The 20,840-nt window shown below is 42.6% G+C and overlaps 1 protein-coding gene across 4 annotated transcripts in view; it reads right to left on the minus strand.

Annotated features, from left to right (window-relative positions):
* nfix (nuclear factor I/X (CCAAT-binding transcription factor)) overlaps positions 1–20,840 on the minus strand; it is a 138,506-nt gene that overhangs the window by 67,751 nt on the left and 49,915 nt on the right. The window contains exon 1 of one of the 4 annotated variants that reach the window (XM_031897663.1): positions 280–299. The exons of the other annotated variants lie outside the window; for them this stretch is intronic. The gene's annotated coding sequence lies outside the window, so the exon portion shown is untranslated. Of the gene's footprint in view, positions 1–279; positions 300–20,840 lie in introns of those variants that run through there. 4 annotated transcript variants of the gene reach the window in all.

The following is a 20,840-nucleotide window of genomic DNA, read 5'->3' on the forward strand; positions in this document are numbered from 1 at the left end:
TTTTTGAGCAAATTCATTTTACCGACCCTAAAACTTTTCTCCTGAGCAAATTCCCTCGCCGCACTTTCTCTATTTGTCGTTTCCCTGCAAATATTCTTTCATTTTTCCCTTTTTTGGGGTGGGGAGATAAATCCTGTATTTTAGATTTTAGAAATTTAGATTGCCACCAATTTCATTTTTGCCAAAAATTCACAAATGACTTTTCTTTCCCTTTGGAATTTGCTTTCTCTTCTTTGTATTTTTGTTTTTGCTGCCTGTTTTTGTATCCCAGTCCCTTACCTTTTTGCTTACTTTCTTGTTTGCATTCCCTTTGCTTCTCAGCAGGGATAGGAAGACGACTTGTGCCCCTAACACAGTAAATGTCTCTTTCTTTTCCCCTGCCCTCCTCTTTCTCTCGTTATCTCTTTCCCAATGTTTTTTAACACTTGTTTAAAACTCTCGCCGTCTCTTGGGCTTTGTGCCTCCTGTTTGTCAATTCTGATTCTTTCTGACTTTTACCAGATTTTGTCATTTTTTTATCCTCCCCTGCGGCTTTCCTCCCCATATTTTCCACTCGTTTCCCCTTTTTTTCCCTCTGTTCTTATAGTTTTCTTTCATTATTTCAATTCAATTATCACTTTTTACAATTTCTGTTTTTATAAAGTCATTTGAGTTTGAAGTTCTCTTACAATCTCCACTCCATTTTAGTTTAAACAACTCATCTCCTCTTTTTTTATTGTCCAGCACAGTTTTTTTTCAGTTCTTTATCTCATTTTCTTCTGAATTTTCTTTTTGTAAATTCTATTATTTGCTCTTTTTCCATTTGCTTTTCATACCCTTTATCAACTCTTTCATTTCTATTCCCAATTACTATCTCTACCCCAGTTAATTGGTGCCCCCTATATTTTCCCATTTGTACCTTCCTAAGCACCACATTCTGCTTTAGGCTCATTAGCATTCTCTCTTCCCTTCTGTTCCCTCGTCCCTCTCTCGTCTCTCTCCTCTCCATCTATCCTCATTTTAATCTTGCATAATATAAACTTTCTCTCCTGCTCCGGAGACAAACTTATAAGCGATTATCTCTGCCCGTAAAAGTTCTGTGCGGAAAGGTAACCAGCAAACTAGGAACATTTTAGCTTTTGTGTTTTGCATACAGTAAGCATTTTATATATTTTTAAATTTAAAAATACACATACTCACATGTTTCCTGAAGTACTGACAAGCAATAAAGTTAAGTTTTAAGTGCGACATGCACTGTGCAAAACAACTCTTTGTGAAACACGATCAGAGGCTGCACTACTGATATATTATCATCAGCGCCACAAGAACCTCATTTGTATTACAACTATACTATCAGGCTACGGAGGAAAACCAAGGCATTCCAAATTATATGTATATGTATATATATATAGACACATACTAAATAATAATCCATAATAGTAATATTTTGATCACCTTTTTGCAAAATCCTCATGGATGGTAGCACCTTTTTGATAAATGATATATATAAATATATATAAAAGGGAATAATAACAGTGCTGTAAAGGGCAAAGTCTTTACTCCATATATATATATATATGGAGTATGTATATATATATATATATATTCGCACACTGTTTTCTCAAACTACTCCTATTCACCAAGCACGCTTTAAATAACATTTTCAGAACTACATATATCCATAACGGATTGCCGTCACGGGGAATTGAAAACACAACATAGTTTAGTGGTTGTAAATGGAAAGTGTTAGATCAGTTCGCTTGCGCCAATCTTGCCGGTAAATGCAAAGCCTTTAGTTCCTAGTTAGGCACGCAGGCTCACTATTACTGCACTGCTGTGATACACACGCCATACACAGGCGCATCTCACACTCTCTGCACAAACAGACCCCTCTCACTGTTTAAAAAATAATAATTCTATTATATCTTAGAAAAAGTACAATTTCGTTCTCTCGTTTCCCAGATATAAGTTCCAGAGAAGGACTGAAACTTTGATCAAGTCCCAAAAAAGGGACGTAATGTGTGTGGTTATAGCCTTCTGCCGCTGCCTGTGTTTGCTCAAAGCAAGTTATAGTCAGGCAATTTATATATATATACATATGTGTGTGTGTGCATGTATGTAAACACATAAACATAGCAGCACCAAAATGTATATTCATACATACATACATATATATATATATATTTATAAGAGTTCATTATAATTTGAAAATGAGGTGCTCGATCAGTACCAATCCAATAAGAATTCCAGGACCAGCACTCCCTTGATTTTTATTCTTCATTACATGTGCAGAAAATAGTAATAAAGCAGTGCTGGAATTGTTATCATATACATTATATCATATATTATCTGTATTGACCGCGCATCCCACTTTTATGAGTGCAGGCACTTATTTGATATATATAAATTTATATATATACACAGTAAAGTCTCAGTTTTATATCCCCTGAATTTAAGTTTTCCCTCATTTTACACCATTTTTTTCTGGTCCCAATAATAAATAATGCATTAATAATTTACAAATGTATGTGGGTTTTAATATATATATATATTGAAAAAAAGACCAGCAACACCGAGTTTATTCCAAAAAAATCAATTGTGTATTGAAAAACGCATGGATATATATATGTATATATATATCTTGATAAAGGTCCCAATAAATAAGTATATTTGGTATATTCAAATTATATATATATATATATATATATATATATATATATATATATATAAGTGCACACAGAAAACAACATGCCTGGGTGCTATGAAGTGCATATGAACTAAATAGAAGAACAGAACCCAGTGCTCACAGGTCTTAATCAGAAAAATGTTCTTTTTTTTTCAAGTGCTGGGTTCTGTTCTTTTATATATACATATATATATATATATATATAAATACATAGATAGATAGATATAGATCTATATACACACACATGTATATAAATTCCCCAAAAATAAAACTTTAAATGCAAACAATGTGGCAGATTTTTTAGATGAGCCCATAGGAGTATTTATAAATATATATGAGTATATATGTCATTTAAATCTTAAAAAAAATATTTTGTATAAAGTCATAAAATGTAAAAAAAAAAATTACTACTTTAAGCTTCCTAAACAAACTCTAACATGGACAATATTTTCCCTACTTATTTAAGTGATATAGAAGTCTGGATAATCGGGTGGACGTGCCTATGTCTGCTCTGTCTCTTGTCATTGCTGTCAGATAGATAGATAGATAGATAGATAGATAGATAGATAGATAGATAGATAGATAAATAGGTAGTAGATAGATAGATTAGATAGATAGTAGATAGATAGATAGATAGATTAGATAGATAGTAGATAGATAGATGATAGATAGATAGATTACGTATATTTATTTACAGGTGTTGAAAACATGAAACAAACAAGTTTGCGAGCTCCTAAAGGCCAGACTAAGGGAATAAATAAATGCTGGGACATACACACAAGCAACCTCAGTAGATGCTCTAAACCGCCACACAGCGATAGCTGAGACCAAGCAAAGAACAAAAGAGAAATCGGGCTCTCGTACCATAATCCTGTTGTCTTCCCATGTCCCTCCCTGACACCACCTCATCTTCAGCTTGTAAATTTGGTGCTCCCAAGTCATTGGCTTCCAGGTGATCGCCCACTAGACAAAGGTCTATTCTAGCCAGAAACTTCTGAAATAATGGGGAGCATGGCAAAGGCACCCTTTAAGGCGTTACTGCAGACTCTGAGTTTAGGGAAGGTCGAGACAGGAGAGAATCTATAGTTGAAGCTATTGGGGACCTAGGACACCAATGTCATCGAAGCGACACACTGTCCTGAAGGAGTTTAAGCAAAGAAAACAGCCCTGAAGGAAGTTCTACTGAACACAATCCAGGCTGTCTAGTTATCCAGGCTGTTATCCATATCAGCTTTGTAGGAAACTTTCTGTATTTCCAAAGGGGTGGAGGGGGTCAATAACCCTGCTCTTGATTCCCAAGTCTTGGGCTGCCCTTGTGTATTGCATAGCATGGTGGAAGGTCAAGGCTGGTGGAAACCTACAGTACCGAAACAAAAAGTGTGCCCAATGCCCACTCTTTAAAACTCTTTCACTGTGGTCACAGATTCTGTGATGCCAACCCCATTGCCCTGTGCCCAGTTGGCTGAAGACTATGGGATTACACAGAGCATAAGGGTTCCGAGTTCAGTATTCCCATTATCTGCTGTCCATCTGTTTGTCTTTTCACTGCTAACTTGAGCATTTTATCATGGTGCCCACTGGCTAAATGCACATGTAATCTGTAACAAGCAGATCAGATTAACTTCCTACCTTTTCATTTATCTCAGAACAGAATGAGTGTTTTCAATTGCTTGACGTGCTACGCAATGTGTGTAAATGCCCCTAATGACTCTTGATGAGGCACCGAGGTTAGAGGTCCGTTTGAGAGCCAGGTCATTTCACCGTGATTTTTACAGGCCATTTTATCAGCTGGATGCACATCAGTGCTTCTAGCGACACGAGTCTTTATCTGACAGTCCATCGGCACAAGATGGCGTACAAAGTACATCGATGGCACATTCAACTGATCACTGCATCCAACCTGCACACAGGATGTAAAAGGGGACCTTCGATGGCTGAAAGGCTATACTTTACAGTAGTCCATTCTCTGTAAAGGTATATGTGCAAATGGGGGGGTTATAAGTGCTGGTAAAAACATAAAATGTAACAGCACTCAATGGGTCTTAGAATATAACAAAAAAATGTAATCCATACAAAAGCGCCGCTGGACACCTGTCCAATGGACCTTTCTAGAATTAAATACATTTTTTTTTGTGTTGAATGCCGAAACCTGTTTTTAATATACCTAAAAATGGTTAGATTATAGAATGTGGTAAAAAAAAGTCCAGTATGGTTGTATCACTGACATCCTATCCGTTTGCATATATATATTGTGTATATTGATATGAGCGAGTCATGTGCCACAAAGACATCTGCCATCTTTGGAACACACCACAGAAATGCAATCTATTCCACACACGCAGAAAGGCAGTGGGATGAAGTGCCCGGTGCATAGGAATCAATGAAGAATGTTGTTTTTTTGATATCTATGCTTATAAGTGTGGAGCAGTTGCGCACCCAAATAGTAGCCCAATTTTGCCTTGGTAGCTATTTCCTGCTAATATACTGATCCCTACATATATGTTTATACTCACAGGCACGTGCAAACTGTATATAAGTACAGATCTACCCTCAGATTCCAATGTCAGGGATGTAAAAATCCACCATCATATTCATATAAGAATATGATCCATATACAGAGGCTGTCGGGCCACTGGCACACCAGTTGCTGATGGTCTACAAGCCAATGGAACATTCATGGTGCCAGTTTAAGATCCATAGCCATAGCACATAGCCAGACAGGGAGAAAGCAGCTATATCAGAAAAGCATCCCAAAGCCTGCCCCACCTGCCCGATAGCAGCAGGGAGCCCTAAATTCTCTTTAGGGAAGAAAGAACAAGGGACAGGAGTTTAGGGAAACAAATATGGAAACATGGGAAAAGAGGATGAAGGGAAGAAGGAAACAAAGATTGAAGTGGAGGCTTAAGGTCCCCATACACGAGGCGATTTCACTCGTTGTGCGACGAACGATTATATCGACAAACGATCGTATGGCGATCGGGTTTCCATACGATATGCCATCCACGGGCAATGATAATTTGCAAAAGATTTCATCGTATCATTATCGTAAAATACGTACGATCATACATCTACGTACGATCCAATGTCGTGGCGGAAGCGGTATTTATTTATTTATGTTCGTTGACTTCCGCTGCTGGCAATCATGACATGCGCAGAGAACAATCGTTCGAAGACAAATGTCTGACACTCACACCAACTGGCAGATTTTATCGTTAAACGACTAAAATTTTTAAACCTGGCCGATCGATTTTGGGGACGATAATGTCGGGTCGATTAGTGGGCCGACGATCGTTTGTACACCATCAACTATACGATAACTTAACGATAGTATCGGATCCTTCGGGAATCGGTCGTTTGACAGTAAAAAATCGGCCCGTGTATGGGGGCCTTAAAGGTGGCCATAAACGTTCAGATCCGCTCGCTTGGCGACCCGATATCCCCACCAACAGGTGGCCGATATCGGGCGAGTCCACCCTAATCGAAGTAGAACGAGGGGTATAGGCACAGTCGATCAGGGACCGCACCAACAAGCCAATGCGGCCCCCGATCCAACTAAATTTTTTAACCTGCCCGATCAATATCTGCCTGATTTCAAGCCAGATGTCAGGAAAGAAAAGAGAATTAGGGGAGGAAAGGAAAGAGAACAGAGGGAGTAGAGGCACAAAGATGAGGATTAATAGGGAGCGGATGTACAACCTCCCACTGATCAGGAAAATGAAGAAGACAAAGGGGAGCGCGCATTCTGGCGAGTAGCCCCTGATCTCAGGTGTCCTGATGGACCCGCTGACAATACTTCAGCAGGCAGACATATACGCTCACCGCTGAAACACAAAAGGGGGCACGTAATAAAAGTCCGTAACGGGGAAAATATTCGCAATGTGAAAATGTATGCCTCGGTGCAAAGCAATTTGCCTTTGTGCGAATTTAATATAGCTTTTGCAAACTGTTTAGCGACCGCTTCCGACAGTCGACACTTACGCCACCTTTAAGCATGCCTTAAAAAGTGTTCAATGCGCAATTAAAATTCGCAATGCAATAACAGTCTAATGAAATGCGAATTTTTGATTCTTATTTATACGCATTTTTTTACATTTATGACTTTTATTACGTTCACCTGAAAGACTTAAACATCAGCTGCTGTTAAACTGTGAAGTTCAATCCATCCTGCACGACGACAGAACCAGGTTGTGCTTTCTCCCCTTTCTCCTTTGTCTTCATTCAACCCGAAATATCTAGGGGGATTGTACAGCCTCCAACCCCCCCCCCCATACAGACGCAGTTTTCATGGCTGATTTGAATTAGCGCAGGCATCCGGCGAGCCCCAAGGGGGTACCACCCCCCCAATACTTCCGCCCTCAGCCTCCAACTAAATATTGAGATATCTGCCATTTCCATGAGAATTCCACTTGGAACCTTACTGAAGATGGAAGTTCTCCTTCCCACCATTTTTAGCCAACAGCCCTGTTCCCCATAAGCTACAACCAGAAGCTATAACCTTCTGGGGGGTGCAGGGCAAACAGGGGCAGCCACCCCAGGGGCCCAAAACCCCCTCCAAGGTGCCCCCGCCAGCCGCATCACCTGCACCCCCCGCCACGCCCTCCCTAACCCCCTGCAGGGACCCCTGCCACCCACCCGACATCCTCCCCTGAACGTTCGTAAGTGAAACGCGTCAGGGAAGGACATCGGCAACCAGGGGAAGCAGCAACAGGAATCGGGTCTGGGCTGCTGGGCCCCACAAAGCCCAGTCCGACCCTGGCTAAAGCTTGCAGTTCAGGCTCATAAAAATTAATATCTTTTTAACAGTCACTACCCCAAAATGTCATGCTTTCCCTTTAACCTTTAAAGCACCACCCACATTTGTAAGGATTTATGTTCTTTCTGCTGGTCGGGTGTCCTTATTATTCCAATACCTCATTATTCCGATGCCTAAATCTTAGTGATTGTTCATGGCCACAGCCTCAACAGAGATTTGGGGGTACATTGATTTCCCCCACTCGGGGTGCTGCCAGTCGTCGTGGGGGGAAAGTTAAGAAGCTTGATATCTGCAGGATAGTGGAAATCTGTTTTGCAGCTGTCGGTGTCCCTTTAATATGCTTCTAATTCAATAAACAAGTTCAATCACATTACCGAAAAAGCCACACCGGATTACTTCCTCATTGCGCGGCACCAAGAGATAGCTGGGGTTACAGCTGCAGGATTTATTGGATTCCTCCTCTGGAATAAAGGTCCAACAATCTGGTCTTAAAGCACCAGTAACACCAGGAAGTGAATATATAAATATATATATATATGTATATCCAGCCCCTACAGATACAAGAAATGTCCTATTTTATCAGAAAAATCCATTAATGACTGAAAAACTGCCATTTCAAGTACTAACAGCCTCCTCCTGAAACCATACAATTCACCGTGCACACAAACAAGCCAAGGGCACACATACACATAGGCCCCATCAGCCAATTAATGGACAAAGTTACATATTTTGCTCCCACACTACTTCTTGTTACAGTTAGAGCTGCATTATATCCTGTCAGCTGATCTCTGAGGGAACACACAGCCCATCACAAAATGGTGGCTCAAAGGAAAAAATGTAAAGACGAAATATTTCCTGATAAACGGGTATGGGATCCCTTATCCGGAAACCCGTTATCCAGAAAATTCCAAATTACGGAAAGGCCATCTCCCACAGACTCCATTATAAGCAAGTAATTCTTATTTTTAAAAATGATTTCCTTATTCTCTGTAATAATAAAACAGAACTTAATTTTACTTAATTACCCCTTATTGGGGGCGGAACAATCCTATTGGGTTTATTTCATGGTTAAATGATTCCCTTTTCTCTGTAATAATAAAACAGTACCTGTACTTGATCCCAACTAAGATATAATTACCCCTTATTGGGGCAGAACAGCCCTATTGGGTTTATTTAATGGTTAAATTATGGTTGAACTTGATGGACGTTTGTCTTTTTTCAACCCAACTTACTATGTTACTATGTTACTATGTAAATGATTCCCTTTTCTCTGTAATAATAAAACAGTACCTGTACTTGATCCCAACTAAGATATAATTACCCCTTATTGGGGGCAGAACAGCCCTATTGGGTTTATTTAATGGTTAAATGATTCCCTTTTCTCTGTAATAATAAAACAGTACCTGTACTTGATCCCAACTAAGATATAATTACCCCTTATTGGGGCAGAACAGCCCTATTGGGTTTATTTAATGGTTAAATGATTCCCTTTTCTCTGTAATAATAAAACAGTACCTGTACTTGATCCCAACTAAGATATAATTACCCCTTATTGGGGGCAGAACAGTCCTATTGGGTTTATTTACCGTTTAAATTATTTTTTATTCTCTCAAGTTATGGAGATCCAAACTACGGAAAGATCTCTTATCCGGAAGAGCTCAGGTCCTGAGCATTCTGGGTAACAGATCCCATACCTGTACCAGAACATAGATCCCATGTAAGGCTAAGGGCCCAGCAGTGAGAATACTAACGTAGCAATCCCACATGGGCCTGAGAATGAGCGCACACCTGCCCGGCTCTCAGCGGCAAAAACGGGTTGAAGGCAAGTTATCAGCGGCAAACCATTTGAATTCAGGGTAGCACTTATATGTGTGTGTGGAAAAAAGACATGGCGGCTAATGTCTAGGTGACAGTTTTGTGCAAATATTCATTGTGCCTGTCCTTGATAAATGACCTCATGTGTCTCTGAAGTGAAGGAAGAGATTAGATAAGAAGGTATGTGTAACGCTTTGCAACAAAGAAAAATGTACCGAAGGGTTAAATGGCCTCGCCATCAGTCATCGCTTATCAGATACAATGACTCACTCCCAGCCTGTAATAGGCAAACAATTGCTGTGCAGCGCAATATGGCTTCCATCACTCGCAGAAGTACCGACTACTTCCAACATCGATTGGACTTATAGTGGTATGAATGAAACAAGGGATAATGGTCTGTAGAGCTGACACTCTAATAAACAATGCGGCACAGACACAATAAAGGGAGAGGGAACCATTCGGACAAGGGAATCCTGTCCTGCAGGGCTGACACTCTAATATACAGAGTGACACAGATACAATACAGGGAGAGGGAACCATTGGGAGAAGGGAATCCTGCCCTGCAGAGCTTACACTCTAATATACAGAGGGACACAGATACAATACAGGGAGAGGGAACCATTGGGAGAAGGGAATCCTGCCCTGCAGAGCTTACACTCTAATATACAGAGGGACACAGATACAATACAGGGAGAGGGAACCATTGGGAGAAGGGAATCCTGCCCTGCAGAGCTTACACTCTAATATACAGAGGGACACAGATACAATACAGGGAGAGGGAACCATTGGGAGAAGGGAATCCTGCCCTGCAGAGCTTACACTCTAATATACAGAGGGACACAGATACAATACAGGGAGAGGGAACCATTGGGAGAAGGGAATCCTGCCCTGCAGAGCTTACACTCTAATATACAGAGGGGCACAGATACAATACAGGGAGAGGGAACCATTGGGAGAAGGGAATCCTGCCCTGCAGAGCTTACACTCTAATATACAGAGGGACACAGATACAATACAGGGAGAGGGAACCATTGGGAGAAGGGAATCCTGCCCTGCAGAGCTTACACTCTAATATACAGAGTGACACAGATACTATACAGGGAGAAGGAACCATTGGGAGAAGGGAATCCTGCCCTGCAGAGCTTACACTCTAATATACAGAGGGCACAGATACAATACAGGGAGAGGGAACCATTGGGAGAGGGGAGACCCGGCAAGCAGAGGGGCACAGATACACCCCAGGGTGCGGAGGTGCTATCAGGACAGTGATTCTGGAGTTACACTTCATATGAACTTTCTGCTGAAAGCCTTACACAATGTTTTTCTTTACCAACACTTCTCTGGAATGAGGGCAACAGTTTAAATGATTTAAATAGGATCACTGTTTCATATTAACATTGTTTCTTTATAAATTATCTCATCACGTGTTCTCACCACAGGCCACCACATTTAGTCAAATAAAAAACTGAGAGCAAATGGGCCAATTAAAGAGGTTACATGGGGAAATATGGGGAGTTGCAGTATATAGAGGAGAAGTGATAAGAATAGGTTATGGAGCAATAGGGGGAGTTATAGGGAGGGGTTATATGGAGCAATAGGAGGAGTTATAGGGGGGGTTATATGGAGCAATAGGGGGAATTATAGGGAGGGGTTATATGGAGCAATAGGAGGAGTTATAGGGAGGGGTTATATGGAGCAATAGGAGGAGTTATAGGGAGGGGTTATATGGAGCAATAGGAGGAGTTATAGGGGGGGTTATATAGAGCAATAGGAGGAGTTATAGGGAGGGGTTATATGGAGTAATAGGAGGAGTTATAGGGAGGGGTTATATGGAGCAATAGGAGGGGATATATAGAGTAATAGGAGGAGTTATAGGGAGGGTTATATGGAGAAATAGGAGGAGTTATAGGGGGGTTATATGGAGCAATAGGAGGAGTTATAGGGGGGTTATATAGAGCAATAGGAGGGGTTATAGGGAGGGGTTATATGGAGTAATAGGAGGAGTTATAGGGAGGGGTTATATGGAGCAATAGGAGGGGTTATAGGGAGGGGTTATATGGAGCAATTGGAGGAGTTATAGGGAGGGGTTATATGGAGCAATAGGAGGAGTTATAGGGAGGGGTTATATGGAGCAATAGGAGGAGTTATAGGGAGGGGTTATATGGAGCAATTGGAGGAGTTATAGGGAGGGGTTATATGGAGCAATTGGAGGAGTTATAGGGAGGGGTTATATGGAGCAATAGGAGGAGCTATAGGGAGGGGTTATATGGAGCAATTGGAGGAGTTATAGGGAGGGGTTATATGGAGCAATAGGAGGAGCTATAGGGAGGGGTTATATGGAGCAATAGGAGGAGTTATAGGGAGGGGTTATATGGAGCAATAGGAGGAGTTATAGGGAGGGGTTATATGGAGCAATTGGAGGAGTTATAGGGAGGGGTTATATGGAGCAATAGGAGGAGCTATAGGGAGGGGTTATATGGAGCAATAGGAGGAGTTATAGGGAGGGGTTATATGGAGCAATAGGAGGAGATATAGGGAGGGGTTATATGGAGCAATTGGAGGAGTTATAGAGAGGTGTTATATGGAGCAATAGGAGGGGTTATATGGAGCAATAGGAGGAGTTATAGGTAGGGGTTATATGGAACAATAGGAGGAGTTATAGGGAGGGGTTGTATGGAGCAATAGGAGTTGTTACAGGGAGGGGTTATATGGAGCAATAGGAGGAGTTATAGGGAGGGGTTATATGGAGCAATAGGAGTTGTTACAGGGAGGGGGTCAGAATTAATATATATATATATATATAATGTCAGTTGAGGAAAAATATATGTCACTGTAATGGTATTTCTTGCTAATGCCCTAAATAACCCCCTCTGCCAGGGCCCTATGTCTCCTTCCAGTTGCTGTTGAACTTCAGTTCCCAGCATCTTCATCAGTTAAGTTCTAGCTGATGATCTCTATTAGGTACATGACAACCATTCAACTCTCCTATCCTCCCCCTCGGATTAGCCCTATTCCTATGAGCTTTTCAACCCAAGCCTTGTTCTGTGATGATTACCCCCAGATATGGCTGATTCTCTAAGTCTGCTAATGTTCTCTCACGCTCTTGCTCTTTGTCACTATATCTTTCTCTTATAAACTCCCTCTCTGTCTCCCTGCCCTTCTAGTCTGTCTCTTTCTTTGGCTGGCTTGAAAATGTTTGGGGAGGGGGTTAGTTTCCAAGGTAACAGACGGTGTTACCCTGGCATGGTGTCACCCCTGGCACAAATGGCACATGGTGTTAGTCGGCTGCTGACGTGAGCAGAATCTCCTCCAGAGGGCACAGAAAGAGAGCGAGAGAGAGCACTAGGATTCCCTTCTCCAGTGGTTCCCTCTCCTTATATTGTGTCCATAACCTACTTTATACCTGAGTGTAAGCTCTGCAGGTCATCAATCTCTTCTCCTGATGGTTCCCTCTCCCTGTATTGTATCTGTGTCCCTCTGTATATTAGAGTGTAAGCTCTGCAGGGCAGGATTCCCTTCTCCCAATGGTTCCCTCTCCCTGTATTGTATCTGTGTCCCTCTGTATATTAGAGTGTAAGCTCTGCAGGGCAGGATTCCCTTCTCCCAATGGTTCCCTCTCCCTGTATTGTATCTGTGTCCCTCTGTATATTAGAGTGTAAGCTCTGCAGGGCAGGATTCCCTTCTCCCAATGGTTCCCTCTCCCTGTATTGTATCTGTGTCACTCTGTATATTAGAGTGTAAGCTCTGCAGGGCAGGGTTCCCTTCTCCCAATGGTTCCCTCTCCCTGTATCTGTGTCCCTCTGTATATTAGAGTGTAAGCTCGGCAGGGTAGGATTCCCTTCTCCCAATGATTCCCTCTCCCTGTATTGTATCTGTGTCCCTCTGTATATTAGAGTGTAAGCTCGGCAGGGTAGGATTCCCTTCTCCCAATGGTTCCCTCTCCCTGTATTGCATCTGTGTCCCTCTGTATATTAGAGTGTAAGCTCTGCAGGGCAGGATTCCCTTCTCCCAATGGTTCCCTCTCCCTGTATTGTATCTGTGCCCCTCTCTATATTAGAGTGTAAGCTCTGCAGGGCAGGATTCCCTTCTCCCAATGGTTCCCTCTCCCTGTATTTTATCTGTGCCCCTCTGTATATTAGAGAGTAAGCTCTGCAGGGCAGGACTCCCTTCTCCCAATGGATCCCTTTCCCTGTATTGTATCTGTGTCCCTCTGTAAATTAGAGTGTAAGCTCTGCAGGGCAGGATTCCCTTCTCCCAATGGTTCCCTCTCCCTGTATTGTATCTGTGTCACTCTGTATATTAGAGTGTAAGCTCTGCAGGGCAGGATTCCCTTCTCCCAATGGTTCCCTCTCCCTGTATTGTATCTGTGTCACTCTGTATATTAGAGTGTAAGCTCTGCAGGGCAGGATTCCCTTCTCCCAATGGTTCCCTCTCCCTGTATTGTATCTGTGTCCCTCTGTATATTAGAGTGTAAGCTCTGCAGGGCAGGATTCCCTTCTCCCAATGGTTCCCTCTCCCTGTATTGTATCTGTGCCCCTCTCTATATTAGAGTGTAAGCTCTGCAGGGCAGGACTCCCTTCTCCCAATGGATCCCTCTCCCTGTATTGTATCTGTGTCCCTCTGTAAATTAGAGTGTAAGCTCTGCAGGGCAGGATTCCCTTCTCCCAATGGTTCCCTCTCCCTGTATTGTATCTGTCTCCCTCTGTATATTAGAGTGTAAGCTCTGCAGGGCAGGATTCCCTTCTCCCAATGGTTCCCTCTCCCTGTATTGTATCTGTGCCCCTCTGTATATTAGAGTGTAAGCTCTGCAGGGCAGGATTCCCTTCTCCGAGTGGTTCCCTCTCCCTGTATTTTGCCCCCCCAGTGAATACCCTGTCCTTTAATAGTTACTATGTTACTGCATCTTCTCTAATAAGGATTTACCTAACCTCTGCTTTAGGGCAATGGCCCATGGAGGCAAATTAGAGCATTATGTTGCCTGATTAATTTCTATTCCAGCAGGGGGGCAAGAAAATCCCCAGGAATTGCCCCTGACTACCAATTGCCGGGGATGCAAGTGCACCTGTGAGGCCAGGTGACTGGCAGGGAAATGAGTCACTGGGGCAGCATTGTGAGCCCAATGTACCTCAGGGCCCCCCTGCAGCTACTCGCTCTGCCGTCTGTACCGTCACACCCCTGTCTGTGGCCACATCTCAGAATGAATAGGAAAATGCTGAAGAGCCTGAAGATTTGAGAAGAGCAGCTTTGGGCAGTTTCTGTCGTTATTTAGCCCACAAAGGGAGCGAAGGGAAAACAATAGTATCGGATTTTCTACTAAATATCAGCGCACTGGGGCCTGGGTGTGTACAGGATTAGTTTATGTATATTCCAACATTGTAGTCATGGTACATGATAGATGGGAAAAACCCCTGCGGCCATTATGTATCAGAAGCGCTCAATAAAAACCTTCCAAACATTTGTTAATTCTCTCCTTTATACACTTATATTCATGTTTGCTAAATGCAGGTCAGTACATGAGTAATATGGAGCAGCCCCACAAAATGGTGCCATCCGCCATCTTGTAAATAGTCAGTGTGGCAGTGGAGAGATCCACGTTTTATTGCGATCAATCCCAAATACAGATAATGTCCATTTGCTCAGAAAACACCCAGCCATAATCCTGTGTAAATTTGCCCAATGGGACACCTGAATCAGTGAAGGCAAAACTCTAAATATGTGCAATGCCTCATATAAATATATATATAATATATATATATATATATATATAATATATATAAGCCCCACCCACTTGCCCATCATTCTAAGTGTATGTATCACATGGTATAAATGTATCTGTGAGGTAAAACACCTAGATATAAGGAGCACCTCATATAAACCAATTTCTACAAGCCCCACCCACTTACCCATCATTCTAAATGTATTTATCACATCGTATAAATGTATCTGTGAGGTAAAACACCTAGATATAAGGAGCACCTCATATAAACCACTTGCTACAAGCCCCACCCACTTACCCATCATTCTAAATGTATTTATCACATCGTATAAATGTATCTGTGAGGTAAAACACCTAGATATAAGGAGCACCTCATATAAACCACTTGCTACAAGCCCCACCCACTTACCCATCATTCTAAATGTATTTATCACATGGTATAACTGTATCTGTGAGGTAAAACACCTAGATATGAGGAGCACCTCATATAAACCACTTGCTACAAGCTCCACCCACTTACCCATCATTCTAAGTATATCAGCTAGATATAAGGAACAGGTCATATAAACTATTGGCTAGAGGCCACACCCACTAACATATTATTCTGTTTGAATAAATCACGTCATACCCGATTCAGTGAAAGCAAAACACACCAAGAAGTGAAGACCTCTTCAAAGAAACCATTTGCTACAGGCCACACCCATTTACCCCTCATTATGGTCTTTCTATTTTACTTCCCTGTTTATATTACATATATTATATATATTATAGAATCATATGTCATTTTCTTTTCCCTTGTGGCAACTCTACCAATCATTCCATTCCAACCTGACCTGGTATAACTGAATCAGTGAAGGAGAACACAACAAGGAGCAGACATGTGGTAGGCCAATATGCCCAATGACCACACATGTAGGTGTGCATAATCTCAGATCTGGTCAATCAATCAATATACAGTCAATTGTGTGTTTTCATTGCCTGATCCTATAATTTTGGGCCCAAGTACTACATGATGATCAACCAAAATCCCAACTACCATACTAGATAAAGTAGGCTCTGTGCTCCACATTCTCAAGGCTCTCCACACCACTTTTATTATTGTTTCATCCACAGCTTCTAAAATATAAAGTCACAACCCACAGTACATAAACATGTCACCCCCTCCCACCCTTGGGTAGAGCTTCTCCTATGCCACCTTCTTAAGTTTGACAAATAATTTCATGCCTTGAAGGCCATATCAATATAAATATCTCCATCTGGTTTGTCACCCATACAGTCCTTTTTTCCATTAGAAAGATGAGTCACCCTTACCGTTACCTTATGGAATAAACCAGCATTGCTCAACTTCTTCCATGCACCGGGCCAATTATGTGCTATGCCCACCTGACTGCAGGTCACTTGCCTTGAGACTGGTTGATAAGTTAGTGGAAAGTTAGTTCAGAACTGGGCAACCAACTTTTCATGGATGTTCTTGCATCAGTAGATCTCATGCCACAAGTCTGTTGTAGATTCACAATATAATTATTATTAGTAGTGCACAGAGTCCCCAGGTGTGCAAGTAAGGCACAGTGTCCCCAGGTGTAGGAGTAGGGCACAGAGTCCCCAGGTGTGCAAGTAGGGCACAGTGTCCCCAGGTGTGAGAGTAGGGCACAGTGTCCCCAGGTGTAGGAGTAGGGCACAGAGTCCCCAGGTGTGCAAGTAGGGCACAGTATCCCCAGGAGTGCAAGTAAGGCACAGTGTCCCCAGGTGTAGGAGTAGGGCACAGAGTCCCCAGGTGTGCAAGTAGGGCACAGTGTCCCCAGGTGTGAGAGTAGGGCACAGTGTCCCCAGGTGTGCGAGTAGGGCACAGTATCCCCAGGAGTGCAAGTAAGGCACAGTGTCCCCAGGTGTGTGAGTAGGGCACAGTGTCCCCAGGTGTGCGAGTAGGGCACAGTATCCCCAGGAGTGCAAGTAAGGCACAGTGTCCCCAGGTGTGTGAGTAGGGCACAGTGTCCCCAGGTGTGCGAGTAGGGCACAGTGTCCCCAGGTGTGCAAGTAGGGCACAGAGTAACCAAGTGTGCGAGTAGGGCACAGTGTCCCCAGGTGTACAAGTAGGGCACAGAGTCCCCAAGTGTGCGAGTAGGGCACAGTGTCCCCAGGTGTGCAAGTAGGGCACAGAGTAACCAAGTGTGCGAGTAGGGCACAGTGTCCCCAGGTGTGTGAGTAGGGCACAGAGTCCCCAGGTGTACAAGTAGGGCACAGAGTCCCCAAGTGTGCGAGTAGGGCACAGTGTCCCCAGGTGTGCGAGTAGAGCACAGCGTCCCCAAGTTGGTGGTAATCTGGTTGCTAGGGTTATTTACTGTAGCAACCAGGTGGTAATACTGAAATCTAAATGCATAAGCAATACAAAATGAAAAGTTTGGAATATTAATTCTAATTAAATAAAAGAAAAAGAAAAGAAATAATAATGAAGACCAACTGAAAGGCTAAGAAAAAGTCCATCCTCACACACTTAAAGGTGAACTATACCCCCAGAATGAATACTGAACCAACTGAAGCAATGTATCTTACCAAGCTGGATTATACATCAGTAAATATTGATCTTTTACATATTTTACCTTGAGCCGCCATTTTGTGATGGGCTGTGTGCTCCCTCAGAGATCAGCTGACAGGAAGTGATGCAGCTCTAACAGGAAGTAGTGTGGGAGCAAAAGGCAGAACTCTGTACATTCATTGGCTGATGGGGCCTAGCCTGTATGTGTGCCTTGGCTTGTTTGTGTGCACAGTAAATAATATGATCCCAGGGGGCGGCCCTTAATTTTTAAAGAGGCAGTTTCCTATTTAGGATTACCCAATGACACCTACTACTAAAATAGTATATTTATATGAAAATGGTTTATTCAGATCAAGATAATTGTTAAATTCGACTTTCTAAATGGTATGTGATTTACCAGCAGCAAGGGCCCCTTACTAATATGGCCTGGAACAACTCTGGCCAAGGCACAGAAAGAATAAGCCGTGATATATATCAGACACACCCAAACCAAACTTGATGTACAAGTTTCTTATCTATTAGGCAATTTTACACAATAAGAACGTTGCCACAAAGCGACAATATCACTAAATAAATAAATATTTGCACCTGAAAACTATGTTAAAGGGGAAATGACCTTTCACACAGAGTGACTGGCCAAAGTTTGGTGGAACTAGGCCAATTCAGGTTGATGCAACTGTTCTGAATATATATATATATTGCCCTTTTGCATCCTTTCCCTTGTGCCGCCATTTAGTGATGGGCTGTGTGCTCCCTCAGAGATCAGCTGACAGGAAGTAATGCTGTTCTAATTGTAACAGGAAGTAGTGTGGGAGCAAAATGCAGAACTCTGTCCATTCATTGGCTGATGGGGCCTAGCATGTATGTGTGCCTTGGCTTGTTTGTGTGCACTGTGAATCCTATGATCCCAGGGGGCGGCCCTTAATTCTTAAAATGGCAGTTTTCTATTTAGGATTACCCAATGGGACATACTACTAAAAAAGTATATTTGTATGAAAATGGTTTATTTAGATGAAGCAGGTTTAACATATGAGCTGTTTATGCAATATATATTTATAGAGACCTGCATTGTTTGGGGTATAGTTTTCCTTTAACTATCCCCAACCTCAAGAGTCTGTCCAGGTAATAGATAGGTGCATTGCCACGCACACATAGCCAACCAATCACAGCTGTTAATATCAGAGTCAGCACAAGAGAGAAAGGGCAGCTGGGAGTTGTAGTTTTCTTGGCTTTCCCTGAAATCACGGATGGACGACTTCACTGGCAAGGAAGCGGAAATGATTTATCAGCCCCATAAAGCTGTTTCTGACAAGTTTATCCCCCTGTGCAGAAGCCCAAGCTGAGCTTAGGGAGTACAGACATATATCAGGCTAAACGGGAGTGAGGCCGTATAACCTTAGCGCTCACTCACATATGTGAATCCCAATGAATATGGAAGATCAGTTATGGGTCTGCACAGAACCACAGCAGAGGACATGATCCGTATGAGCCGTACAAGCGTGTGTGTCTAATTCCAAGTGACACGTGTACGTTATGGGAGGAATATGAGGTCATTTGTTGACATCAGAGATAAGGTCTCAAACAAGGCCAGTTTTCAGCACAGAAGTAGTATATGGGTTGCTGCTGAGGTACCCAGAAACCCATTGGGTCAAAGTCATGGTTCTGCCCAGCTTTAGCATAGCAAACTGGCCTGGCTGATGGCGGGTATCTGTATTAGGCAGTGGGTGCTGCTGTTTGTTCTATTTTTATGCATCTGACGCCGGGGCCGATTCCACCTGCGCTGGCACCGCAGCCACTACTATTAGTATAACCCCCTATTTATTAGTGGTTTGCTCCATGACAAACCACACCGGACACCAAGCGAAGAGCTGAGGGATTAGCTATAATCCGGTGGGGAAGCCCAACCGGCCCATGAGTTACAGCGTCTTGGCAAGGAGAAGTCTTCATCCAGTTCAGTGGCAGCATCACAGAAAATAAAAGAGAGCGAATAAAGAACAAATAATACATTTTTTACTAAAAAAACAAACAAACAGTGTGACTTCCGCAAACCGTGATTTCACGGAGTATTAAACCGCAGCGGTCAGAAGCAAGTTTTGCCTCCTTAAAAGGATTTCACTAGCAAGTTAGAACAGAAGACTTAGCAAGGCCATTATAAAATAGAAAACTAGATTTTGGTAAAAAAAACAGCAGAAAAATGACAAAGATAGTGGAGAAACAGCACTCGTTTAAGGAATAAATGGATAAATGGAAGCTGCCATGTTCTATATCTCAGTCACGCCCCCAAGTAGGCCACTCCCACCATGTGTCTCACTGTTCCCTTCTTTCTCCAGTTTATTTCCCCTGCACGCAACCCATTCCATTTGGCCGGGGATAGGGTGTGACTCCCAACTCACTGGGTGCTGATATAATATGACCCCTAACTTTCACAGGGCCTGGGGTAAAGGTTTTATAAACACATAACTGCTCGGAGGTACTTCCCCTTTAAACAAAATGCCAAATATATGTCATTAGGTTGTCTGTGAAATGAAGGGGGGAAAGCTGCGTTGCTGCGTTTGAGCTATTACATGTGAATCTGCCTCAAACACAAAGCCTATATAATTTAATACCAAGCATGAAACGCGAATGGCTGGGATATATTGTCTCTCAGCAGGTAGGGGGGGTAGCACTGCCAAAATGCAGCTCTTTATAGGCATTCGTGGACTTTGCCATGGCGGCCCTGGCTGGCTGGGGTTTATAATCGCGGCAAATGCTTTATAGCCATCCAATTAAAGGTTAACCCCTTCTATACCCAACAACACTTCCTCATTCTGCGTTACTGTCCTGTATTAAAACGTATGGTCGGCTTTACACTCAACAAAGAATCTTGCGTTTCACAACATGGGCTTCTCGGATTTCTTTCCCAATAAACTGCTCCAAGACGATGTCACAGGGTCTCATTTATCAACACCAGGCAAATTTGCCCATGGACAGTAACCCATGGCAACCAATCACATTGCTGCGTTCATTGTTCTACCTGAAGCTGGATAACAAAAGTCAATCAGTTATTGGTTGCTATGGGTTGCTGCCCATGTGCAAACTTGCCCAGTGTTGATAAATGAGCACCACTTTGTTTCTGGGCTGGTGCTAAATCTGATTGGGTAGTGACTCCATAGAGGTGAATATGAATATTGTAGGCCCTAAGAGAGGTCACGAGCAGGATTTTTAATGGCTACAAAATCATAGGAACATATAACATAGGAATATAGGCATTATACAAAGTGGAAAGATCATTACCTCCTATAGATACTCAGTCCCATTATACAGAGCGGGGAGATCATTATCGGCCTATAGATACTCAGCCCCGTTATACAGAGCGGGG

This window comes from Xenopus tropicalis, chromosome 3 (genome assembly GCF_000004195.4).
Source record: "Xenopus tropicalis strain Nigerian chromosome 3, UCB_Xtro_10.0, whole genome shotgun sequence".
Taxonomy (NCBI): Eukaryota; Metazoa; Chordata; class Amphibia; order Anura; family Pipidae; genus Xenopus; species Xenopus tropicalis.